Consider the following 23,594-nt stretch of genomic DNA (forward strand, 5'->3'; position numbering starts at 1 on the left):
TAAGTCTTATGAGATCTGATGGGTTTATCAGGGGTTTCTGTTTTTTTTTGCTTCTTCATTTTCTCTTGACGCCACCATGTAAGAAGAGCCTTTTGCCTCCTGCCATGATTCTGAAGTCTCATGTGGCCATGTGGAACTGTAAGTCCAACTAAACCTTTTTTTGTTCCCAGTTTTGGGGATGTCTTTATCAGAAGCACAAAAACAAACTAATACAGAGATCCTCTAGTACACAAATAATCCTTGCATGCTAGCCTGGATTAATTGGTTGTTTTTGCACAGACTTCAAATGTGGAGATTAAATATATAGTAATGCATCACTTAACGATGGGGATATGCTCTGAGAAATGTGTCATTAAGAAATGTTGTCATTGTATGAATATCATAAGAGTGTACTTACATAAACCTAGATGGAATAGCCTATTACATATCTAGGCTATATGGTAGACCCTATTGCTTCTAGGTTACAAACCTGTACAGTGTTAGTGTACTGAATACTGTAGGCAATTGTAACACAATGGTAAGTCTTTGTGTATCTAAACATATGAAAGGTAGAGTAAAAATATATTATAACCTATAGAGCCACCATATATGTAGTCCATCACTGACCAAAACGTCACTATGAGGTTCATGGCTGTGTACATATTTCTGAAACCATACTAAAGGTTTGTATGAGAGAGTGCTGGGATCCATTAGTTGTGTCCATAAATAGTCCAGGATAGGAGAGAAATATCAGACAAGCCATATATTTGCTGTTCCTTGATCCTAGGCAACCTAATTTTTAAGAAGGTAATTGAAATTGACATGGATAAAATGACACTTCCAAGACTACATGGTTAGTTATTGTGTAATTTAATTTTCCCTAAATCTCACCAGCCTGTGCATTACAATTATTTTGTGGTGTACTATGTAAGAAGATATTTTTATATAACTTCATATTTTTCTACTCTGGCCATCTCATGAAGGGCTAGTCTCACAAACCCTTAGAATGGAGTTCTTTATCTGTGCTGCCAGTTCTATTGATGCCTTTATTAAAATTACTGATTTCCCTCTGCAAAGCTGCCAGATGCCCTAGTGTTTCCTTTTAATTTTGCTTGTGTCAGGACCACAGTGGTTTCTTATCTCTCCCTGGTATCTGTGTACCAAATTACCACCCCTGCCTCTGCTCTCTCTACAACAACAACAAAGCAACGACAAGAAAAAGCCTGGAGTTGCCATCAATAAGATCTTCCAAACAACCATCCCCAAATTCTTAGGCAATCAATTATAAATATCACCTGAGTAGTAGAAGAACGTCTCAGTAGACCCCAAGCCAATTTCCCACTAAATGCTCAGCTGAGACCATCTTGGCTATATTAGCCCAGATAAGAAATATAGTCATGCCTCCTGTGCCTTTGTATCATACATTTTTCTATAAAAAGCTCTGTGACTGAGCATGTAACTATGGATGTCAAAAGAAAAAACTAGCAGAAAAAATCAAACATTTCTTCAAAATGGAAACAGAAAATGGCTGATCAGTATATTGGAATATTGCATTTTTGGTACCCCTACATTTTCAGACTCTCTCTCTCTCTCCCTCTCTCCTTCAGAAATCTTTTTGAGAGAGAACCTGATTTTCAGAATTAGATGTCTTCCCCCTTTTTAGTATGTTATCCACGCAATTATTAAATATTTCAAAAACTAGCTTAAAATCATTTTCAAAGAGATATTGACTGTTGCTTGTGTTTTGTGTTAGCTTGGAGAGATGACTTACCATAGAGTTATATAACTGAGTGCCTCTTTACCAATGACAAAGACAAAGCAATAAAAAGTATGTTTATTATGTTTCAAAATTATTGTGCCGATTCCTGACTCTTCTAAAGCAACAAGGTCTAGGTTTCGGTTATCCTTGTCTGATCTGTACAGTCTTGCAAAGCTGAAGAACAATCTGAGGACTCTTTCTCAAAGATCTTTCTCAACATGCTGGGTTACATGGACTTAGCTTTAACTCAACCTGCTTTTTGTCAGTAACTTACAGAATATAGGAAAACTCTATGATCTTGTTCTGTCAGCCATTTATTTTCTACAGTCTGAAACTCCTCTCACTCAGCAGGGGAGGAATGGAGTTCCAAGATCAAGGATACTTCACTTCAGTTTCCGTTATCTCTCTCAAGAGTGAATCATAAAAAATATCTGCTAAACTCTGCTTTTCATGTCATCTCTTTGCAACATCAATTTGCTGCTTTATAATTATTCATCCAAAGTTTTAAAGTTAGGAAATAATCAAGCCTAAAATAAAACATCAAATTTCAAAATCTCAGTAATACTTTGAAAAAAGAATGGCTTCATGGAAACTGAGTAAAATGGATTTTGAATGAGAATAAAGTTATAAATTTTTAAAGCAATTAACAAACAAAAATATGAGCATAAATGTTTCTACTTAAAAATCAGGTAATATGCAGGATCATTTTTCAAATATACTAAAAATAACCAATTATCTTCAAATGTTCATTTTTGTAACTGCCTGCTACAGTTATAAAGGAACACAGTAACAACTGGGAATAGGAAATTGGAAATTATATAGTTAAGTAATTTAAAGTATATTCTATTAGGTAGAATTTTTCTCTATTAACTGATACTGTCCTTGGCTAGAGAATTAAATTTTAATCTCAAAATTTATAAAAGCCAACTTTTGTCTGTTAGTTTGATAGTGAACTTCTGTTTTTATGCATAAATAAAAAAAGGTAAATATATACAATTTAAGTGGCTCTGAAGTAAAACCATTCATTTTTTTTTTAACAAATTTTGCCTAAAATTAAATAATGTGGCAAAATTGTGCCAAGTTTGCTTCTTGAAACCAATTTCAGTATACTAATAAAAACCTGAGACAGTGAGATTTTATCTTTTGGAAAATACAACTATGCACGTAAAACCATGAAGACAATGACACTAAAGTCAAAGCATAAATAAAACTTGTGATAATCTATTTTCTCCTTGATTTGTACTCACTTGCAACATCTCAGAAGCACAAAAGGTGGTCATTCCAAATGGAAAATGGGAAAATACTGACTATGGAAACAGGATTTGGAATAGTGCAAAGAAATGGAGAAGAAAGATGCTGAAACTGGGTCATTGACATTGACATAATGAGCATGCTTGTGTGCTTTGTTGTTGTTGTTGTTGTTGTTGTTGTTGTTGTTGTTATTGGTCAGGGATCACATTAAGGGAGAAGCTGAGCTTTGCATGTATTTCTCTGCTGGCTGGCTCCTTATCTTACAATGGACTGCTCACAAATCAAGTAATAATCAGATATGATTTGATGTATGCTTCAAATCAAATTGGATACCTTGAAGGAAAAGTACTACTTGAAGACTTGCTTGATTTTTAAACTAAGCAACATGACTGTGAATGTTTTGTCACTTAAGGAGAACAAAAAGTACTATCAAAACCCAATATTTGCATATCTTGAAGATAAATATATTCTACTCTAAAAAATATAATCAGGTTAAGATGCTGTAAATACACACAAATCAATACAATATTCTCATGGAATCTTCGTAGATTTGAATTTACCGACCTTTCAGATTGTAGAAGGATTAAGCTTGTTAAATTTAGAAAACCCGAGAATAAATATCTCATACACTTTACTTTCTAATGTAAGCTCATTTTTATAGCCAATTTGATCCTCTTGATGTTCTGCTCTTAAATCTTGTCTTTTTGCCCTCTTCGGGAATCTTGTGTCTTGAACTATCCCTCTGATTATTTTCACTTATCCAGTTGCTGCTTACTCTTTGAGACATGGCTAAAAATATTATCTTCCCATGGAACCTTTTCTGACCTGTCTAGCACATATTCACTTCTGTTTTTAAGGTTAATTTCTGCAGCCTTCATTCTTTCTACTACTCATCAAACACTTTTATATTTTTGGTGTACAGTATTCAATAAAATTATCTCATTGTAATTTTAACTACCCAAAACTCAGCTCAGTGACTCTAACTGATACTGAAATCCACTGAATAATAAAAATGTTCTTTGAAGGAAATAGAAAGCTTTAAATTATTGGAACCACTATGTCAAATTTTAGATGCTGCCTCAATTTCTCAGGATTGAGCAGACTCCAAGAAAACAAAGATTGCCCAGTTTGAAGAAATGATGTGAAGCAAAAATTTTGTTTCACATTGCTTATAAAATATGTTCAGACTCCTGAGCATGCAACATGGCATTCAAGGACCAGAAGGAAATCCCATGTGGATAGATCAGGGTGAATAAGGGAAAATCTAGGAAAGAATAAGTCCAGCGAGTCAGCGTAAGACTAGGTTGTGTGGGCTTTATAGGCAAATGAAAGCATGTTGGCATTTTCTAAATGAGATAAGCCAACATTGGAGCAACTACAAATATAAAGCAAATATTAATAGAACTGAAAGAAGGGATAATAGTAGAGGACTTCAAAAACCCATTTTCATTAATGGATATATCATCCAGAGAGAACATCAACAAATAAACATCAAACAAACTACACTAGAGACCTAACATTCCATCTAGCACCTGCAGATTACACATTCTTCTCAATTATTCATGGAACATTCTCTAAGAGAGATCAGATGTTTGGCCACAAAGCAAGTCTTAATAAATTTAATGAGGCTGAAATTTTATCAAGTATCTTTTCTGACCACAATGGTATCAAACTAGAAATCAATTACAAAAGACACTTTAGAAATTTGACAAATACATGGAAAATGAACAGTAAACTATTGAACAACCACTGAATCAATAAAGAGATTAAAAGGGAAATTAAAAATCTCTTGAGGCAAATGAAAATGGAAACATACAAATCTTCTAAAAAGGAACTTTATAGCAATAAACACTTACATCCAAAAAAGAAAAAATCTCAAATAAACAACCTAATGTTGCACCTCAAGGAACTAGAAAGAACTAGAATAAGCTAAGCCCAAACTTAATGGAAGGAAAGAAATCATAAAAATCAGAACAGAAATTAATAAAATAGAGATTGTAATAGCAACGGAAATACAGAGAGTTGTTTTTATAAAAAGATAAAATCAACAAACTGAAAGTTAGACTAAATAAGGAAAGGAGAGAAGACATAAAGTATCAGAAATTATCAGGAATACATTACAACTTATGCAGCAGAAATACAGAGGATCTTAAGAGACTATTACAAAAAAAGTATATACCAACAAATCAGATAATCCAGAAGAAACTGATATATTTATTGACATATACAATCTACCAAGATTAAATTATGATGAAATAGAAAGTTTGCACAGAACAATAATGATTAATTACATTGAAATGGTAACAAAATATATCTCATAAAAAAAAAGCCCAGAACCTGATGGCATCACTGCTGAATTCTACCAAACATTTAAAAAAAAAAAAAAAAAGCTAATTATTTTCAAATTATTTCAAAAAAAAATTGAAGGAGAGTGAATACTTCCAAAGGCATTTTATGAGACCATTCTCACCTTAATATCAAAACCAGAAAAGGATACTGTAAATAAGGAAAACTATAAGACAAAACCTGATGAATATCAATGCAAAATTTTTGAACTAAATACTAGCAAACCAAATTTAACAACACAATAAAAATATCATTCGCCTGATCAAGTGGAATCCATTCCAGGAATGCAAGGGTGGTTCAACATATACAAAATAATAAATGCAATACCTCATATTACATAATGAAATACAAAACCCATATCATCATTTCAGTAAATACAGAAAAATCATTTGACAAAATTCAACATTCTTCCACAATAAAACTCTCAACAGATTAGGTACAGAGGAAATGTAACTAAACACAATAAAGGCCATATATCAGAAATCCATAGAGAAAAATTTCAACACTCAAATGTTGAAAGCTTTTCCTTAAGGTCAGGAACAATATAAGGATACCCACTCTTACCAATTCTTTTCAACATAATATTGAAAGTTCTACCCAGAGCAATTAATCAAGATAGAGAAATAAGAGACATTCTAATAGAAAAATAAAAAAAGAGGTGCAGTTGTTTCTGTTTACTGATGACGTGATCTTATATATAGAAAATCCTCAGGACTCCACACACACACACCAAAAAAACCTGTTAGAACTAATAAAGAATCCAGTAGAGTTATAGGCTACAATATCAACACACAAAAAATCAACAGTGTTTTAATACACTAACAGCAAACTATCTGAAAACTAAATCAAGAAAACTATCTCCTTAACAATAGTGACAAAAACAAAACAAAACAAAACAAAAAAACCCTAGGAATTAATTTAACTGAGAAGGTGAAAAATATTTATCCTGAAAACTATAAAACTATGATGAACGAAAATTGAAGAAGACACAAATGAATGAGAAGACATTTCATGTTCGGAAATTGAAAAAAAAAAAAAAAAAAAAAAAACTAGTATTGTTAAAATTTCCATATTACCCAAAGTGATCTACAGATTTAATGCAATTACATCAAATTGCCAATGACATTCTTCACAGAAATACAAAAACACATTCTAAAATTCTTATGGAAGCACAAAGACCTTGAATAGCTAAAGTAATCTTGAGCAAAAAGAATAAATCTTGATGCATCACACTACCTGACTTCAAAATATACTCCAAAGCTATCATAACCAGAATATCATCAAATACTGGCATCAAAACTGAAACACAGACCAAGAAAACAGAAGTGATAGCCCAGGAATAAATCCATATATTTATAGCCAACTGGTTTGAAACAGTTTCCAAGATTACAAAATAGAGAAAGAAGAGTCTCTTCAATAAATGGAATTGGAAAAACTGGATATTTACATGTAGACAAATAAAAACAGACATTATCTCATACCACATACAAAAGTCAACTAAAAATGGATCATAAAATTAAATGTAAAACCTGAAAGTGTAAAACGACTACAAGAAAAAAAGAATAGGGACAAATGTCTGTGGCGTTGGCCCGGCAGTAATCTTTTGGATATGACACCAAAAGCACTGACAATAAATGCAAAAACAGACAATTGGTACTACATCACATAGAAAGCTCCTGCACAGAAAAAAACAACACAGTGAAAAGGCAACCTATGAAATGGAATGAAATTTTTTTAAATCATTAATCTGATAAAGGACTAATGTCCAAAATAAGAAATTCTCACAGTACAGGAGACAAAAAAGGAAATAACTCGATTTTTAAATGATCAAATGAAATGAATAAAATTAATAAACTCTGCTCCAAAGAAGACATACAAATGGCCACTAACTGTTGAAAAAGGTGCTCAATGTAACTAATTATCAGAAAAATTAAAATTAAACCTGTAGGATATTATATCACACCTGTTAGGATGGCTTCCATGTTTAAAAAATAACAAAAGATAGTAAATGTAGACAAGGATGTGGAAAAAAGGTAATTCTTCACACTTTTGGTGGAAGTGTAAGTTAGTACAGCTACTATGGAAAACAGTATGGAGATTCCTCACCAAATTAAAAATAGAACAGTCATGTGAATCTGTGATCTCACTACTAGATTTAAATCCAAAGGAAATGAATCATTATTTTAAAGAGATATCTGCATTACCATTTTTACTGCAGCATTAATCACAGTAATCAGTATATGAAATCAACTTAAATAGCTATCAGTGGATGAATGGATAAAGAAAATGCAGCATGTATGTACAATAAAATATTATTCTGCTAAAAGAGAAGGAATTCTCCCCATTTGTGATAACATGTGGAACTTAAAGAACATTATTTGTAGGGAAATATGTCTGGCACAGAAAGACAAATACTGGATGATCTCACACTTATGTGGAATCTAAAAAAGCTGATCCAATATAAGTAGAGAGTAGATGGGGCTTACTAGAGGCTAAGACAGCTGGGGGAAGGGGATGGGGTGATGTTGGTAAAGGATACAAAATTTCAGTTATTTAGGAACAATAAGTTCAAGAGGTCTTTGTACAATATGATGACTATGGTTAAAAACAATGTACTGTATTCTTAAAAAATGCTAAAAGAGTAGAGACAAGGGTGGAACAAGATGGAAGACGAAAAGGCTGCACTGATCATTCCCTTGCAAGGAAACCAATTTTACAACTATCTACACACATAACAAAGCACCTTCATAAAGACCAAAAATCTGCTGAGTACTCACAGTGTTGGGTCTTAACTGTATGTCACTAAAAGAGGCATTGAAGACATAGGATAATCAGTCTTGAATCACCAGCACCACTCCTTTCCAGCTTCTAGGAGCAGGGACGTGGTACAGAGAGAGTTTCTGTGTACTGGTGAGAGGAAGAGCAAAAATTGTGAGGCATTGAACTCAGTGCTATCTTGTAGGGAAACTAGACAAAACTCAGCCAACACTTACCCACAGTAGGAGTATTTAAACTTATCTGCCCAAGTCAGAGGTCACAGTGGTCATAATTTGAGATCCTACAAGCCCCACCACCTCTGGCTAAGGTGCTCTAGGGACACAACAAACTTAAGACAATCTTGGACACAAAGACTGCAACTCCTGGTGAGTCATAGTGATGAACTGGGCCCAGAGTCAGTGGAATTGGGGGGACAGGTGAATTACTGAGATGCCAGCGGGAGCAGCTAAGGGAGTGCTAGCATCACCCCTCCCCTAACTCAGGTTGCACAGCTCATGGCTCCCAAAGGGATCCCTTCCTTTCATTTGAGAAAAGTAGAGGGAAGAGTGGAGAGGACTTCGTCTTGCATGTTGGATACTAGCTCAGCCACAGCATAATAGAGCACCAGGCAGAGGTGTGCATTCTCCTTTCCAGGCCCGAGCTCATGAACACTGTAGACACAAGATGGGCCAGCAAGGAATGTGCTGCCTTGAAGAGAAGGACCCAGTTCTGGCAGTATTCATCACCTGCTAACTGAAAAGTCCTTGGGTCCTGAATAACCAACAACACTCAGGTACATTCTTGAGTGCCTTGGATGAAACTCTGAGGCTTTCTAGCTTTAGATGAGACTCATAACATTCCCAGCTGTGGAGGCTACATTTAAAGCAGTGTGTACAGGGAAATTTATAGCACTAAATGCCCACAACAGAAAATAGGAAAGATCTAAAATCGACACCCTAACTTCACAATTAAAATGACTAGAGAAGCAAGAGCAAACAAACTCAAAAGCTAGCAGAAGGTAAGAAATAATTAAGATCAGAGCAGAACTGGAGGAGACAGAGACACCAAAAACCCTTCAAAAAAATCAATGAATTCAGGAGTTGATTTTTAGAAAAGATCAACAAAATCGATAGACCACTAGCAAGAATAATAAAGAAGAAAAGAGAGAAGAATCAAATAGACACAATAAAAAAATGATAAACGGGATATCACCACTGATGCCACAGAAATACAAACTACCATGAGAGAATACTATAAACACCTCTATACAAATAAACTAGAGAATCTAGAAGAAACAGATAAATTCCTGGACACATACACCCTCCCAAGACTAAACCAGGAAGAAGCTGTATCTCTGAATAGACCAATAACGGGCTCTGAAATGGAGGCAATAATTAATAGCCTACCAACCAAAAAATATGCAGGACCAGACAGATTCATGGCCAAATTTTACCAGAGGTACAAAGAGGAGCTGGTACCATTCCTTCTGAAATTATTCTGATGAGTAGAAAAAGAGGGAATCCTTCCTAACTCTTTCTATGAGGCCAGCATTATCCTGATACCAAAGCCTGGCAGAGACACACACAAAAAAGAGAATTTAAGACCAATATCCCTGATGAATATCGATGCAAAAATCCTCAATAAAATACTGGCAAACTGAATCCAGCAGCACATCAAAAAGCTTATCCATCACAATCAAGTTGGTTTCATCCCTGGGACGCAAGGCTGGTTCAACATATGCAAATCAATAAATGTAATTAATCACTTAAACAGAACCAATGATGAAAACCACATCATTACCTCAACAGATGCAGAAAAGGCCTTCGACAACATTCAACACTGCTTCATGCTAAAAACTCTCAGTAAACTGGGTATTGATGGAACGTATCTCAAAATAATAAGAGCTATTTATTGTAAACCCACAGCCAATATCATACTACATGGGCAAAAACTGTAAGTATTTTCTTTGAAAACCGGCACAAGACAAGAATGCCTTCTCTCATTGCTCCTATTCAACATAGTGTTGAAAGTTCTGGCCAGGGCAATCAGGCAGGAGAAAGAAATAAAGGGTATTCAATTAGGAAAAGAGGAAGTCAAATTGTCCCTGTTTGCAGATGACATGATTGTATATTTAGTAAACCCCATCGTCTCAGCCCAAAATCTCCTTCAGCGGATAAGCAACTTCGGCAAAGTCTCAGGATACAAAATCAAGGTGCAAAAATTACAAGCATTCCTATACACCAATAACAGACAAACAGAGAGCCAAATCATGAGTGAACTCCCATTCACAATTGCTACAAAGAGAATTAAATACCTGAGAATCCCACATACAAAGGATGTGAAGGACTTCTTCAAGGACAACTACAAACCACTGCTCAATGAAATAAAAGAGAACACAAACAAATGGAAGAACATTCCATGCTCATGGATAGGAAGAATCAATATCATGAAAATGGCCATACTGCCCACTGTAATTTATAGATTCAATACCATCACCATTAAGCTACCAATGACTTTCTTCACAGAATTGGAAAAAACTGCTTTAAAGTTCATATGGAGCCAAAAAAGAGCCCGCATCTCCAAGACAATCCTAAGTCAAAAGAACAAAGCTGGAGGCATCATGCTACCTGACTTCAAACTATACTACAAGGCTACAGTGACCAAAGCAGCATGGTACTGGTACCAAAACAGAGATATAGACCAATGGAACAGAACGCAGACCTCAGAAATAACACCACACATCTACAACCATTTGATCTTTGACAAATCTCACAAAAACAAGGAATTGGGAAAGGATTCCGTATTTAATAAGTGGTGCTGGGAAAACTGGCTAGCCATATGTAGAAAGCTGAAACTGGATCCCTTCCTTACTACTTATACAAAAATTAATTCAAGACGGATTAATGAATTAAATGTTAGACTAAAACCATAAAAACCCTAGAAGAAAACCTAGGCAATATCATTCAGGACATAGGCATGGACAAGGGCTTCATGGAAATGAAGGATATGAACAGACACCTCTCAAAAGAAGACATTTATGCAGCCAACAGATACGTGACAAAAATGCTTGTCATCACTGGTCATCAGAGAAATGCAAATCAAAACTACAATGAGGTACCATCTCACGCCAGTTACAATGAGGATCATTAAAAAGTCAGGAAACGAGATGTTGGAGAGGATGTGGAGAAATAGGAACACTTTTACACTGTTTGTGGGAGAGTAAATTAGTTCAACCATTGTGGAAGACAGTGTGGCGATTCCTCAAGGATCTAGAACTAGAAATACCATTTGACCCAGTCATCCCATTACTGGGTATATACCCAAAGGATTATAAATCATGCTACTACAAACACACATGCACACATATGTTTATTGCACACTATTCACAATAGCAAAGACCTGGAACCATCCCAAATGTCCATCAATGATAGACTGGATTAAGAAAATGTGGCACATATACACCATGGAATACTATGCAGCCATGAAAAAGGATGAGTTCATGTCCTTTGCAGGGAAATGGATCAAGCTGGAAACCATCATTCTGAGCAAACTATCACAAGGACAGAAAACCAAACACTGCATGTTGTCACTCATAGGTGCATGAGTGGGAATTGAGCAATGAGAACACTTGGACAGAGGACAGGGAACACCACACACTGGGGCCTGCCGGGGAATGGGGGACTAGGGGAAGGATAGCATTAGGAGAAATACCTAATGTAAATGACAAGTCGATGGGTGCAGCAAATGAACATGGCACATGTATACCAATGTAAGAAATCTGCACATTGTGCACACGTACCCTAGAACTTAAACTATAATAATAATAGAAAAAGGAAAATGCACTGACATCCTTGAAAGAATGCATCAGAATCTTTTAATAGCAGAATTGATAAAGGTGAAGAACAGATTGGTAAGCATGAAGACGGGCTATTTGCAAACACACACTCAAAGGACACTAAAGAAAGAATAAAAATAAACCAATTAAGCACATCTACAGGATTTAGGAAATAGCTTTAAAGGGGCAAATCTAAGGCTTATTAGCCTTAAAGAGGAGGTAGAGAAAGAAACGAGGGTAGAAAGATTACTCAGAGGGATAATAACATAGAACTCCCCAAACCTAAGGAAACATATCAGCATTTAAGTACAAGACATTATAAAACATAAAGTATATTTAACACAAAGAAAATTACCTCAAGGTAACAGAAAGAAAATTACCTCAAGTTTGAGAGTTACCTCAAACTCTCAGAGGTCAAGAATAAAGAAAGGATCCCAAATGCAGCAAGAGAACAAAAACAATTTATATACAAAGACCTGTAATATGTCTGGCAACAGACTTTTCAGTGGAAACCTTAGAGGCCAGGTAAAAGTGGCATGACATATTTCAAGTGCTGAGGAAAATATGCTTTTACCCTACAATAATATATCCAGCAAAAATATCCTTCAAACACACATGTGGTAAGTACACATAAAATCACAGAATATTGTGACACTTTGACTGTGGTGTGTAGATTACTCTTATAAGTAGAAAGACTAAATAATAAAACAAAAATAATAAGTACAACAACTTTTTAAGACATAGACAATATAGGAAGATATAAACAAAAACAACAGGAAGTTTAAAAGAAGAAGATAAAGTTAAGGCAGAGAGTCTTTATTTTCTTTCTGGTTTGTTTATGGAAACAGTTGTAAGTTGTTATTGGCTTAAAATAATAGGTTATAAGAAAGTATTTGCAAACCTCATGGTAACCTCAAAGCGTAACAGATACACACACAAAAAAAGCAAGAAAATAAATCATATCACCAGAGGAAAACACCTTCACTAAAAGGAAGATGGGAAAGAAAGCAAGGAGGGAAGAGAGCAAGGACAAAAGGAAGGGAAGAGAGAGAAAGAAAGGACTACAAAGCAACCAGAAAACAAATTAAAAAATTGGAAGGAGTAAGTTCTTACTTATCAATAATTATATTTAATGTAAATGGACTAAATTATCCAATCAAAAGACATAGAATGGCTCACTGAAGAAAAGAAAAGACCTATTAATCTGTTGCCTACAGGAAACATCCTTCACCTATAGAGACACATATAGAATAAAAATGAAGGGATGGAAAAAGATATTCTATGCCAATGGAAACCAAAAAGGAGCAAAAGCAGCTATACTTATATCAGACAATATAGATATCAAGACAAAAACCATAAGATGAGACAAAGAAGATCACTATATTATCATAAAGTGGTTAATTCAGCAAGAGGATACAACAATTTTAAATACATATGCCCCAACAGTGGAACACTCTCACATATAAAGCAAATATTATTAGAGTTAAAGAGAGAGATGCACTATGTATTAGTCCATTCTTACACTGCTGTGAATAACTATCTGATATTGGGTAGTTTATGAAGAAAAAAGGTTTAATTGATCCACAGTTTCACAGGAGGCATGGCTGGGGAGGCCGCAGGAAACTTACAGTCATGGCAGAAGGTAACGGGGAAGCAGGTACGTTTTCACATGGTGGTGGAAGAGAGGGAGAGTGAAGAGGGAAGTGCTGCACACTTTTGAACAACCAGATCTCATAAGGACTCACTCACTATCACAAGAACATCAAAGGTAAAATCTGTTCCCATGAGCCAATCACCTCCCACCAGGTCCCTAACCCAACACCGGGGATTAAAATTCAACATGAGATTTGGTTGGGGACACAGAGTCAAACCATGTCAGACCTTAGTACAATAATAGCTGAAGACTTCAGCATCTCATATTCAGCATTGGACAGATCTTTCAGACAGAAAATCAATAAAGAAACATTTGACTTAATATGCATTATATACCAAATTGATATGCTAGATACTTATAGAACATTTTATTCAATGGCTACAGAATACATATTCTCCTCAACATGTTGATTATTCTCAAAAATAGACCATATGTTAGGTCACAAAGAAAGTCTTAAAATATTCAAAAACTTGAAATAATATCAAACATCTCTGACCACAACAGAATAAAACTGTTAATCAATAAAACAAGAAGAAGTTTGGAAATGATACAAATACATGCAAAGTAAACAGTACTCTCTTAGAATGACCAGTGGGTCAATGGAGAAATTGAGAAGGAAATTGAAATTTCTTGAAACAAATCACATGATACACAACATACCAACACCTGTGGGATACAGCAAATGTAGTACTAAGAGGGAATTTTATAGATACAAGTGCCTACATCAAAAAAGAAGAAAAACAATAAACAATCTAATGATACATCTTAAAGAATGAGAAAAGCAAGAGTGAGCCAAACCCCAAATTAGTGATAGAAAATAAATAATAAAGATCAGAACAGAAATAAATGAAATGAAGAAAACGATACAAAAGATACAGGACACAAGAAGTTGGTTTTTTGAAAAGTTAAACGAAACTGACAAAACTTTAGCAAGACCAACTACATAGAAAGACATAAAACCCAAACAAAGAAAATCAGAGATGAAAAAGGAGCCATTACAACTGATACTGCAGAAATTCAAATACTATTAGTGACTACTATGAGAAATCATATGCCAATAAAATGAAAAATCTAGAAGAAATAAACAAATTCTAAGATGCAAACTGTCTACCAAGATTGATCCATGAAGAAATTCAAAACCTGAACAGACCAATAACAAATGGCAAGATAGAAGCCGTAACAAAAAGTCTCAAAGTGAAGAAAAGCCCAGAATCCAATGGCTTTGCTGTTAAATTCTACTAAACCTTTAAAGAATTAATATCAATCCCACTGAAGCTATTTCAAAAAGTAGAGGAGAAGGGAGAACTTTCAAACTCATTCTATGAGGTCAGTATTACCTTGATGCCAAAACCAGACAAAGACCAACCAAAAAAAGAAAACTATAAGCTAATATCTCTCATGAACATCAGTGCAAAAATCCTCAACAAAATACTAGCAAACCAAATTCACCGATATGATATAAAGATCATTCATTCTGACCAAGCGGAATTTATCCTTGGGATGCAAGGATGGTTCAACATTTGTAGTTTAACCAATGTAATACATCATACTTACTGAATAGAATGAAGAACAAAATCTATAAGATCATCTCAATTAATGTTGAAAAAGCATTTGATAAAGTTTGACATCCCCTCATGATGAAAACCCTAAAAAAACTGGATATGGAAGTAACATACCTCAGCATACTAAAAGCCATATATACAGTGGACCCACTGTTTTGTTTTGTTTTGTTTTGTTTTGTTTTGTTTTGTTTTTGAGACAGAGTCTTGCTCTGTTGCCCAGGCTGGAGTGCAGTGGCATGGTCTCAGCTCACTGCAACCTCTGCTCCAGTGTTCAAGCGATTCTCCTGTCTCAGCCTCCTGAGTAGCTGGGATTACAGGTGTGTACCACCACGTCTGACTATTTTTTGCACTTTTAGTAGAGATGGGGTTTCATCATGTTGGTCAGGCTGATTTCAAATTCCTGACCTTGTGATCCACCCGCCTTGGCCTCCCAAAGTGCTGGGATTACAAGTGTGAGCCACCGTGCCTGTTAATATACTCAATGGGGAAAAACTAAAAAGCTTCCTCTAAGGTCTGGAACACCACAACGATATTCAGAGCAATCAGATAAGAGAAAGAAGTAAAGGGCATCCAAATTGGAATGAAGAAGTCAAATTAGCCTAGTTTACAGATAATATGATTTCATATTTGGAAAAACCAAAGACTCCACCCAAAAAAAAGCTATTTGAACTGACAAATTTAGTAAAGTTTCAAGATACAAAACCAATATACAAAAATCCATAGCATTTCTAAATGTTAACATTTAACAATCTGAAAAAGAAATTTTTAAAAAAGTAATCCCATTTACAATAGCCATCAATAAAATGTAATACTTAGGAATTACATTGACCAAAGAAGTATCTCTATAATGACACCATAAAACATTAATGAAATAAGTTGAAGAGGACACCAAAAATAAAAAGATACTCAATGTTCATTGATTAGAAGAATCATTATTGTTAAAATGTTCATACTACCCAAAGAAATTTAGAGATTCAGTGCAATCTCTGTCAAAATACTGATGACTGTTCTCACAGAAATGGAAAAAAAAAAAAAAAAACCCATAAAATTCACACTGAACCACAAATGACCCAGAATAGCTAAAGCTATCCTATGCAAAAAGAACAAAACTGGAGAAATCACATTACCTGACTTCAAGTTACACCTCAGAGATATAGTGACCAAAACGGAATGGTACTGGAATAAAAACAGACACATAGACCAATGGAACAGAATAGAGAACCAATAAACAAATCCACACATCTACAGTGAACTCATTTTTGACACAGGTGCCAAGTTTATACCCTGGAAGAAAAGACAGTCTCTTTAATAAATGATATTGGGAAAACTGGAGATCCGTATACAGAAAAATGAAACTAGATATCTATCTCTCACCACATAGAAAACTCAAATCAAAATAGATTAATGACTTAAATTTAAGACCTCAAACTATAAAACTACTATAAGAAAACTTTGGGGAGACTCTCCAGGACATTGGTCTGGACGAGCATTTTTTAAGTAATACCCTACAAGCACAGGCAACCAAAGCAGAAGTGTACAAATGGGATCACATCTAGTTAAAAAGCTTCTACAGAGAAGAGGGTATAATCCACAAAGTGAAGAGACAGCTCACAAAATGGAAGAAAATATTTGCAATCTACCCATCTGACAAGGTATTAATAACCAGAATACACAAGGAGCTCAAACAACTCTATATGAAAAAAATATAATAATCCAATTAAAAATTAGATAAAATATTTGAATAGACATTTCTCAAAAGAAGACATACAAATGGCAAACAGGAATATGAAAAGGTGCTTAATATCATTGATCTTCAAATAAATGCAAATTAAAACTATAATGAGCTATCACCTCCCCCTAGTTAAAATGGCTTATATCCAAAAGTCAGACCATAAAAAATGCTGCCAAGGATGTAGAGAAAAGGGAACCCTTGTACACTGTTGGTGGAAATGTAAATTAGTACAAACTATAAAGAACAGTTTGGAAGTTCTTCAAAAAACTAAATATAGAGCTACCACATGATCCAGCAATCCTACTGCTGTGTATATGCTCAAAAGAAAGGAAATCAGTATATAGAAGATATATCTGTACTCCCACATTTATTGCAGCACTGTTGATAATGGCCAATATTTGGAAACAACCTAAAGTCCATCCAACAGATGAATGAATAAAGAAAAGGTGGTACATATACACAATGAAGTACTATTCAATGGTAAAGAAAAACGAGATCCTGTCATTTTCAATAACATAGATGGAACTAAAGATTATTCTGTCAACTGAAATAGACCAGGCACGGAAAGACAAACATTGCATGCTCTCACTTATTTGTGGAATCTGAAAATCAAAACAACTGAATTTATGGAAATAAAGAGTAGAAGGATGGTTAACAGAGGTTGGGAAGGGTAGTGCATGTGGGATGAAGGGTAGAAATGGTTAATGGGCACAACAAAAAAGTAGAAAGAATGAGAAAGATCTATTTGATAGTACAATGGAGTGATTAGAGTCAATAATAATTTAATTGTACATTTTAAAATAACAAAGTGTAAAGTTGAATTATTTGTAGCGCAAAGGATAAATGCTCAAGGGGATGAATACCTCATTCTCCATAATGTGATTATTATGTATTGCATGCCTGCAGCAAAACATTTCATGTACAACTACTATGTACCCATAAAAATTAAAAACTGAAAATTAAAAAATGCTGAATGGATACTAAGGTTTTTTTAATCACAAAAATGATAACTATGTGAGGCAATACAAATGTTAATTATAATAGCTACATTTAGTCACTTCACAATGTATATATACTACAAAACATCTAGTCTTGCATCTAAATACATACAATTGTATCTATTAGTTTTTTTAAAACTTAAAAGATAGACAAATAACATCTCAAATGATATAAATTTAGATGGCGTTTAAAAATTATATCTTTTTTATCAATTATTTTTATTTAGAAAGTAGAGCTATTCATAGAATATTTTTATTAAAATATAATGGATTTGATTTTTTTGTTGTCTTTTTATTTATTTATTTTTTCAGAAACAGTGTCTCATTCTGCCACCCAAGGTGGAGAGCAGTGGCATGATCACTGAGGTAAGAGGATAGCTTAAGCCCAAGAGTTTGAGTTCAAGTTCAAGAGTTCAAGTTCACCATACTTGAACTCTTGAACTCTTGGCCTTAAGCTATCCTTTTGCCTCAGCCTCCATAGTAGCTAGGACTACAGGCACACACCACCATGCCCAGCTAATTTTCTTTCCTTTTTTTTATACGGATGGATCTTGCTATCTTCCCTAGGCTGACCTGGAAAGCCTGATCTTCAGGCTCTGGAGTAGCTACTGTGCCTGGCTATATATACTAAAATTGGTAAGGAAGGAGAGAATGTGTGAAGCTCTTGAAGGAATATTGTGTCTTGCTGCAGAAGGCTAGGGCTGTTTTGTTGGAGATTTCAGAACTCCACCCAGAGGTAGGACAATGAGGCTCCACCCATGGTGATGCAAATGAGAGATTAACCTCCCCCAGCCTTTATCATGTAACCTTGAGAAAGTCCCTCAACCTCTTTAAGATACAATTTTCTTACTATGAGTTAGGTCAGTACTATCTATAAGGTGGTTGTGAAAATGAATTGAGACAACACATATAAAGTACTTACTACAACATGTAACATCTGTCAATTATGATTACAAATATCTCCCCTACAAATTTGTATTATTTTTAAGGAAAGATATCCTATTTCAATCATCTTACTTTCCCCTTACCCATCTAGCCTAGTGCTAGGTGTTATAAATATTTGTTCAATTGAATTTATATGACTCACTAATTTTCTACTTCAGGCAGTATATATTAGAAAATAGAAGTAAATGAGAAACTTAAAGATATACCTTAGCTCCTGGGACATTCATCAGTACTCAGCAGCAGGTCAATAAATGCTTGGTTAGTTGGCTGAAAACACTAATCTCTGCCTATGCTTTGGAGTCATTGTTAAATGAGGATAATGATACAGTACATATTTGCAAATGGTTTGGAGTCTGTCGATGAATGTATCACTAGAATTAAATTGTTGCCAAATTTAAACTATATTCTGTTTAATTCAAGATGCATCATGAATTGTGATTTTTCTATTTAAGCCCAAAGTTAGTCAATAGTTTTAACCCTGGAATAGATATTTTAGCCAAGGCATTTTAAATTTGAGCTCAGAATTGTGTATTGTAATATTTTAAATTTGTCAATGGTTTACAGTAAAGTGTCTCAGAAACGTGGAATTTCAGGGTGCAAATATGACTTGAAAATGGATTAAAACCTTCACTTCCAACTTAATCAAATGCCTTGCTATATTTTTACATAAAACAATCCGTAATTGACTTTTGAAATATGATAATTGATTTTGGCCAATGTCCCATTCATCTGTTGCTAAGAACAGGCCTCTCTAGGTAATCTACATAGGAATGGAACAGAGATGAAAGGGAGTTTATAATTGTCATTGCAGCATGTGTCAAACGTATTGATTGCTTGCTTTATGCTGTTCTTCAATTCATTTTTTAGCAAGCACATTTAGCTCTCACAGGAGCCCTAGTAGTAACTGATGCCATTATTAGTCACATTTTACAAGTGGGACAACTTAAGTAGAGAGAGATTATTTCACCTTTGCAAATGTTACAGGTAGTTAGATTGACATGAGCGGGGCAGGAGAGGCCTCTTCTCCCCCCACTCGCTAGGAATGTCGGGTGATGGTTTGACGATAATCGCATTGCTCTCTAAAAATAATAATTTGGCAGCCAGTGCCAGGGCGCCAGGGAGAAGACAATATCCTGACGATCCACAGCTATCAAATCCACAGCTATCAACATTAAAGAACTAATTGAATTGCAGATGCCAGTGAGAAGAAACTTCCTGGGAATGTGTGTGAAGAGATGAAATGGCAAAGAATGACCTACCAGGTGCACTCCACTGGAGAAGGGAAGAAAGCTTCAATTGGGTATGCATACAACTTCCTAAACGCACTGCGTGTGCTCACATCCCAAGGGTAAGGAGGGCACTGTGCATGCGGGAAGTCCAGGCTAAGGGAAGAATCATGGGACAGACCCAAGCCTATAAAGCCCTAGGGTCAAGGTCAAATGCTCTCGTTGTTCTTCAGGAGCCCACTTGGATCTCTTAAGTGAACTTTCTTTCATTTCCTGTTCGAAAGCCTTTTAAAATAAACTTCTGCTCCTGCTCTGAAACTTGCTTTAGTGTCTTGGTGTCTTTCTCTGCCTTATACCCCTCAGTCGAATTTTTTCTTCTGAGGAGGCAAGAACTGAAGTTGCTGCATACCCACAAGGATATGCCACCAGTAGCACAGGGTAACTTGTATACCTTCTAGCGGTAACACAGATCATCCAGATCATAAGTAGAGAGCCAAGAGTCAAACGTAAATATGTTTGTAATATCGTAAATAGGTTTGTAATATGATTCAAATGGCTACATTTTAAATCACCACCTGAATGCTTTGACACCACTCATTATCACTTCTTTGATACAGGAATGGCCTCCACCCTCCACCTAAGAAGGTGATAGCCATCTTTCAGTATTTAGCATCTCTTATGTGTTTATTTTTAAAAGGCCTTGGACATATAAGAACGTGTTTATTTTTATGATGGCTTTATTTTTACTTCTGAGGAGACATTTTACATGCTGGGAAAGCATAAGACCATCTCATGTCTACTCAAATAAAAAAGCAATTAATCAGAGCTTAACATCTTTGACAGTGTCTTACACCTTCTAACAGGGTGGTTAATTATTTATTTCTAGTAGAGTTGTTGAATGATTAAAGCTAAAATCTTCATGGAGTAATTTCTTAAGTGTGGTTGTGACAGAATATCATTGAATATAAGTACATTTTTTTTCATGGAGATACGTTATATTTGTTATTATGACATAAGTAATCTGAGAGAAGAAATACCTACACACCTAAAGTCAGCAATTGTTTCAGGGTAATGCAAAACATGATATCACCTAGGATTAAATGCTTCCCTGTTTTATTAATTTATTTCAAAAATGATTAAAGGAAAACTAAAATTTAAAATTTCTCTTTTGGGGCCAGAAAAAATAAGGTTGCTGGATACAATGGAATGAACACTCAATTAGAAACCCCAAAATGTTCCTCCAAATTTCTGCTTTGGCTTTGATTAGCTAATACTCTTGGGGAACTCTGTCTTTTCTCTTATAGAGTAAGATATTTTAGCTAGATGCTCCACTGTCCTTTCCAACACCTATTAAAATATTTCCTTTCCGCTAATACTCAGTGTGCAATAAACATATCTATTGCTCTCTCACTTTCTTCCTCTTTTTAAAAAAAAGTCTCATATGTCTGTAAACCTTTCAAAAGTAAATGAGAATTTTAGTTTCCAGATGGTTTCCTGTAATGGTTTTTGTGGGACATATATCTGAAAATTAGGACTTAGTATTTGGAAGGAAGTGAACCATACCATAGTCTTACCTCTCTATGGAACCCATCATTTGTTATAACCATTCAGTTCATATCCACGAGCTACTATAACTTCTATTTTCACAACTTTATTAAATGAAGATAGTAAATGATTGGCCTATGCCTAAATGTGCTCCTTTTTTAGAACTAGAATTATATTACTTTTGAGACAATCTCTGCTTTTGAAACACGCTTTATTATAGTGTCACAAACCCATTATTTATTAGCAAACATATTTAAATAAAAAAGATGATTTCTAGGATTTCAAAAGACATTACCAATGCTTATGTTCTTGTACATTCTTCTTTCAAAATCTTTGTTTCATGGTTTCCTCTGACGATCAGTCCAAGTTAGACTAACAGAGGAACCACAGCTAAATGCATGAAGCTTATGATTATCTTGGCAAATTATTCCAAGGTGTTTTCCCAAATGACTGAATTTACCCATCCACAATAAATTCCTAGTAAAGTTTCAGTGGAACTAAAATAGATATCAAGCTTATTTCTCACTATTATGGCAGAATGGACAATGTAAGTGGACAATTATTGATTTCCTGTCTAAACTGATTGACATTAATTTTAAGAATCCGGGACCTTTCTCCCTTATTTCAGACTGTTGTTCATGAGTTCAAGACTTTATTCCTGCATTACGACTAATAGAATGGCTTGCTTACTTTTTCTAAAGTATTTCCATGGTCAGAAAAACAAGTTATTATGAAAGCCTTGAAGCTAAATTGTAATTTTATAAAGAAGCTTTTAGTTTGTAAATGTTTGATTTGTTGTTTGACTGCTTTCCAGATAATTAAAATGTTCTTCTTTTTATTTCCAACCCCTAATGTGAACTATAGAACCTCTGAGAATCTTACCATAACTGACGTGGATCATGATTAGTTATAAGATTGTATTTACTGGTGCCATGTAACAATACGTGGCAAGCGAGCAAATTAACTAGAGTCAAACTAAGTCTAAAAGCTATACTGGAAGAATGCAGCTTGCACTTGTGACACCTGACTTGATAAGAAAAAAATAGATAGATAATAAATGATGTATTTTAAAGCCATACTTCTTCCCTCAACATGACAGTTTTTGAAAATGTCTTTGGAAGCAAAATATAGGATGGTAAACGGAAAATCCAATACAGATAGCAGTTAAATCAGTTAGTTTAATGACTCTGCTTCTCCTAACCACCACCTCTGTTCCTTATTTCAATCACTGAACAATGAACTCAAAATTAGAATGAGAGGTCTATTGCAACTGGTAGCATCAAAAATTAATATCAGTAAGTTTGATATTGAGGGGGTAAATCTCTATAATTAAATAATAAATAATTAGGAACATACTGAGTTGATTTCATTTTCTGCCTTTGTGGAAATCTAGCATTCAAATGAGATGATTACATTGGTTGTATCTTTTTTTGCTTACTTCTGAAAGGAGAGCATAATAAATAATGTATTTCTCCATATATGATTAGTAATGAAGATGTCCATTTCAATTTCATCTTTGCAAAGAAACATGCTTTGCCAAGTGCTCACACCTGCAAATATGTTTTCTAACTCTTCATTTTCTTCTCTAATTACTCCTTGATTGTAGGGTAAATTCTCCAAGCTGTAGTGAAAAGCAAATCATTGTCTTTTTATCACCTCTCTGGGGAATTCATTACACTTGTTTACTGATGTGTATGGCTGACTGAATAAAGTGATTCCTAATTAGCATATATGAAATAATCATTGGCCTATCTGGAGTCATAATGAACGCATTAGGAAAAATTTACTCAGTGTCAAGAAGATAGGTATTACAATAAATTAGCTTATCTTATCTGTGTTGAAGCACAGAGAATACTTAGATACAATGTTTATTAAAACAGGGCAATAGCAATAAGGCAATTTGCTAAAATCATTAGTGCACATCATTGAAAATATAAATTTTTGCATCTAAACTCCCTTCTACATAACATGCCACAGAAATAAAAAGCTAACTTGATATCTTAGT

The 23,594-nt window shown here is 34.7% G+C and overlaps 1 long non-coding RNA gene across 1 annotated transcript in view; it reads left to right on the top strand.

The window, feature by feature from the left end:
- Window positions 1-20,362, top strand: part of LOC123568756 (uncharacterized) — a 57,011-nt gene extending 36,649 nt beyond the window's left edge. The window contains exons 3-4 of the long non-coding RNA XR_006692267.2: window positions 84-138; window positions 20,013-20,362. This is a non-coding gene — a long non-coding RNA (uncharacterized lncRNA). The remainder of the gene's footprint in view (window positions 1-83; window positions 139-20,012) is intronic.
- The last annotated feature ends 3,232 nt before the right edge of the window (window positions 20,363-23,594 follow it).

This window comes from Macaca fascicularis, chromosome 14, assembly GCF_037993035.2.
Source record: "Macaca fascicularis isolate 582-1 chromosome 14, T2T-MFA8v1.1".
Taxonomy (NCBI): Eukaryota; Metazoa; Chordata; class Mammalia; order Primates; family Cercopithecidae; genus Macaca; species Macaca fascicularis.